We start from the raw sequence: 5,000 nt of genomic DNA on the forward strand, positions 1-5,000 counted from the left end.
TTTGGAGTCCATTCATATGAGGCCCTTCCATTCTCTGAGCCTTCCCACCTTGCTTGCCATTCCTGTTGTAGCATGCAATCAATTGCCTTTTCTGGTCTTGTTAGAGGTGTCTGTGGCCCGGGTACTGGAAACCCTGCAACAGTTCCAACCATACCATGTCTGATGTGGTACAATAGGGCTGCCCTTATTACCTCAAGGTCCAATGGGAAGCTTCCAGAGAGTACCTGTAGGGCTTCATTTGATGTTGTCCTGCAGGCTTTTGTCATCTGCAATAGGAATGGTCTCTGGATTGAGTAGAGTATCCTTCGGATGTACTTAGTCTTCGCTCTTTCCCCCCAAGCTGCAGCACCATATTTACAAATTGACAGACAGAGACCACTGTAGATTAGTTTCAGTGATCGTCGTTTTAAGCCCCACTCTGATCTGGTGACCCGTATTAATGCACCTGATATTGCACCCAGCTTCTGTTGGATTCTCTTCACATGTGGAGTGAATGACAGCTTCTCGTCCAGCGTAACGCCCAGGTATGTAAATTCTGTCACAAACTTGATGTTCTGCCCTTCGAATTTTATTTGTGGTGGCCTCTCCCTATCAAAGTGTCCTTTTAATGTCATTGCTACAGTCTTCGGTTTGGAGATTTGCAGTTTATTTGTCTTGGCCCAGTCCCCAATCTCTCTCAAGGCTAGTGTTCCCTGGTCCTCAAGTTGCTTGCGGCTGTTGCCTCGAGTGATAATGGCAAGGTCATCTGCGTAAGCTACTTTGGTCCACTGGTTCCCTTCTTTTTGCGCTACTATTTCATCAAAAACTAGATTCCAAAGAAAGGGACCACAGATGGAGCCTTGTGGACACCCTTTTGTGACTAATTTTTCAGTTGTGCCAGCACTTGTTTGCACTATGGCCTTCCTATTTGTGAAGTAGTTTTCTATTAGTCTGTATATGTTTATTGGGCATCCTATTTCTCGTAGTCGCCTCATGACACTTGGCCACCATAAATTGTCAAATGCCCCAGCGATATCCACAAAGATGGCCATGACATACTTCTCCTCACATACAGTATTGTGTAGCACCTGCCTAATAGCCATCTCTGTGGATGCACCTTTCCTGAACCCAAACTGGTTTAGGGCTTTAAGACCTGAGGTTTCGTATTGTTCCTCCAGGCGCCATACGATTAGTCTCTCAAGTACTTTCGCTAATATGGGCAGTAGACATATGGGCCGGTATGATTTTGGTTCATCTCTAGGCTTTCCATGGGACTTGAGCAATATACACACTAGTCCTTTCTTCCATTGCTCTGGTACAGTATGTTCACGAAGGCAAGAGTTGAATACATCCATTAGGAGAGCTGGGTGTGTGCGCCATATTCTTTTGATTATTAGGTCATCAATACCATCAGGGCCTGTAGCTTTCTTCGGTTTACATGCTTTGATGGCAGCGTCCACCTCCTCTCTCGAAAACTCTGGTGCGTTTTCTATATTGTTGTACCTTATGTTTTCCACTTTAACTTCTTCCTGATGAGCTGTGTCCTCCTCTGGTTTGTCATCGGGCAGAAGTGAGCACAGTAGATGCTGGATTGTGTCCTCCCACGTCATTGTTTGGGTCTGGTTTGGAAGTTTTATGTTGCTGAGAACGTTTTCTGTACCTGTTTTTGGTCGGAGTATTTTTTGAGTTGCTGCCCAGGGATTGTTGTTGTCACAGTCAGATACCCACTTCTTCCATGCATCCTCTTTAGCAATGGTGATCTGTTTTGTGTATTCATTTCGTTTTATTTTGTATTCTTGTTTTGCTGCTTCGATTTCTTCTGCAGTTCCATTTCTGCGGGTATTTTGCAGGGTTCGACGTGCTGTCATTGTGTTTTGTCGCTGTAGTCTAAGTGTCTCGTTCCACCATGGTACAGGGTGTTGTAGCCTGGTTTTTCTTCTCATCGATTCTTTGCAGCTAGCTCGTACTGCCCCTTCCAGGCATCGGACCTTCTCATTAACAGCCATTGCTTGGATATTCTCCAGGTATTCTACTTCCTTTGCAAAGAACCGATCAAAAATTGCCCATTTTGCAAATTGTGTGTTGTATTTTTCTTGCACTATAGCTGTTCTGTTTCTCTGTTGTGGGGCAGTTTCATATGTTATGGCCCTGTGATCGCTGGTCGTCCATCCCCCATGGACCTTCCATTTTGTTGTTGTTCTAGCCACAATTGTTGTACAAATAGTGAGGTCTATGTTACTCTCTCCATTTGGTCCACTGAAAGTTGTTAATGGAGATTCCTCATTCAGTAGTACAAGACCATGCTGGTAGATGAAATCTTCCATCTTCCTACCATCCCCATCTGCCATATCACCATACCATAATGGGGATGTCGCGTTTGCATCTAGGCCTATAATTACTGGTTTTCCAGCCAAGTTGTGCAGTATGTCCTCAAGTTTATTCAGGAAGCGGTCAATAGGTTCACCATACTGGCAGTACGCACACACCAGGTACAGCTCTCCAAAGGCTCCACTTATGCTTGCCGCACATGTATGTGTATCAGATAATGTGGTTAACTGGAGTACATTTAGGCTCTTAGTACGAATGATTATAGCTGCCTTTGGTGTTCCATGTTTGGAGCTGTAAACCATTCGATAACCTAGTGGATAACCTTTGATTTTGTCGTCTAGTGTGTATGGTTCCTGTACCAGTAGTACGTCTATCCCCTCTTCCTCCATTTTCATGACTAGTTGGTCAGGTACTGTTTTAGATCTTTGTCCATTTATTTGGAGGATTTTTAAGGGCTTAAGTTGTAGGTCCATTGAGGATATATGGTCTGAAGGTAGCACATCGTAGTTATTACTTCCCATAATCGGTCATTCGTTGGATTGCTTCTTTTGCTCTCTTGTATTCAGGGCAGTTTTGGTCCAGAACTGAGTGTTTGCAGTCTTTCTTCCAGCGTTTGCAGTTCGCACAATGTGGTGGTTGTTCTTTAAGCCTGCATTCTTTGAAAGAGTGTCCAGGTGCTGCACAGTGTCCACATATTGTTTCAGCACTTGTGCATCTTGTTGATGTGTGTCCATAGCCCTGGCATTTATAGCACCTGCTAATATTTGTGTAACTTTGCACCCTGTGCGATGTACAGTGGAGATACACTCGTCCTTGGTCTGTCAGCCTGTTCCATATTTTAGGTGCCACCTCCAGCACTAAGTTCACCACTTCTCGATTTTTTGGTCCAGTTTTAAAGGCAATCTGTGTTCCACTCACGACCTCTTCAAGTGTGAGGCCTACTCTTGACAGATTCCGTTCATACAGCTCAGTTTTCAGTTGTCCTTCTTGAGTATCTCTTGGAACATCAAAGAGAATTACTTTGGGATTCCTTTTTTTGGGGTCCTGGATGGTAAGCCCAGAGCGACTAAACTCTTCACACTTCTTCAGCCTATTTGCTTCTTCAGTATCTGGGAATTCGAGTATTACGTTTCTGTCCCTTGTAGTCTTAAATTTCGTGACCCTCACATCTTTCAGCGATGTTGTGATGACTTTCTTTACTGTTTCCTCGAGATCTTTTGCTGCTTGTTGTGCTCCTTCAGCTGGCTTCACAACTAGCAATTTGGGCTCAGGTTTTGGGCCTCGACTTTCGTTGGTGGGTATAACTTTGGTGGATGCCTTGGAAGCATAAGTTTCCTGTACTGGTATTTTTGCAACTTGGGCAGCTTTAGTGCACCTGAGTTCCGTTTTCAGTTCCAGAATTTCCATTTCGTATTTCCGTACGATTCGCTCATATGCCGATAACTTTCCCAAAATAAACCTTTTCTGGACGTTGTTTATCTTATTTGTTTCATTAAAAAGGAAGGCCACTATTTCTTCCCTCATAGCTGCCATGTTTTCCAGATCTTCCTGGGATTTGGAGGTATCATTCTCCATGGGGGCCAGCGAGTTTCTGTTGGGCTCTGTTTTTGCAGGCGACATTTCTTTAGTTGTCCCCATTTTGTTTTGTTTTTGGGGGTTACCTTGTGTGTTTCATGTGGCCTATTCTGGAGTTATTGAGTATGTCCGTGCAGAAGCCGCCTTTGTGCACTTGCGAGTGAAACACTTGGCCGGTTCGTTTATCGCGAGTGGCTTCGCGCAGCGCGTGATGCTGCTGTAGCGCTGGTTTCGGGTCCTCACCGGCCGCCTGGGGACGAGCCTACCTGGGCCGGCTGGGGACAAGCGCGCCGGCTGCCTGCCTGCAGCGAGCGACCGGCCGGGCGCTGGAATGCGGTCGCTCTCGCGGGGTGGTGGGCGGGGGGCAGTGTGCTATGCTCTATAGCGTCCACCCGCTGCGTGGCTCCAAAACACAGGTCCAGCAGATCGGAAATTCACGTCCGTGTTGGAGTATGGTGTACGCTAACACTGTATTAGATTATATGGTCCATAACTTAGCAGATGTACAGCAGTAAGGTACTTCGTACCAGCTCCACCTTCATTTGCGGATCGCGCACCCCACAGCAAATAGAATTTAGCTGTTGACACTATGAGTCTGAAAATTATTTTGATCACTTTTCGCGACCACGGGAGGTTTACGCCAGCACTGTGTTAGGTTATATTATTCATATCGCCACAGATTTGGAAGGCGTAGAGCCTATCGTAGATTCCCGCTAGCCGTAATCGTATTTACGGACAGCGCCAGTGGCGACTAACACAGTTTAATTATTCACACTATCAGTTTGAAACCTATTTCAATCATTGAGCATGACTGAAGAATGTGTGCACTACCACTGTATTAGGTTACATTGTCCTTGTCTTGTCACATTCCTTAGAAATAAGTGACTAAGCTAAATTCGCGTCTGCCGCAATCGCGTGGGCGGAGAGCGCACGTCACGACAGAAACAATTTATTTTCGGATAGTCTGTGTCTAAAAATTACTTTAATCACTGTGCATTATCAATTAATATCTACACTATCACTGGAGTAGGTTACATTGTCCATATCTTATCACCTTCAACAGAAATAATGACCTAAACTAACATCGCGGCTGCCGCGGTCGCGCCACAACAAGAACA

Source organism: Schistocerca cancellata, unplaced genomic scaffold, assembly GCF_023864275.1.
Source record: "Schistocerca cancellata isolate TAMUIC-IGC-003103 unplaced genomic scaffold, iqSchCanc2.1 HiC_scaffold_692, whole genome shotgun sequence".
NCBI classification, from domain to species: domain Eukaryota; kingdom Metazoa; phylum Arthropoda; class Insecta; order Orthoptera; family Acrididae; genus Schistocerca; species Schistocerca cancellata.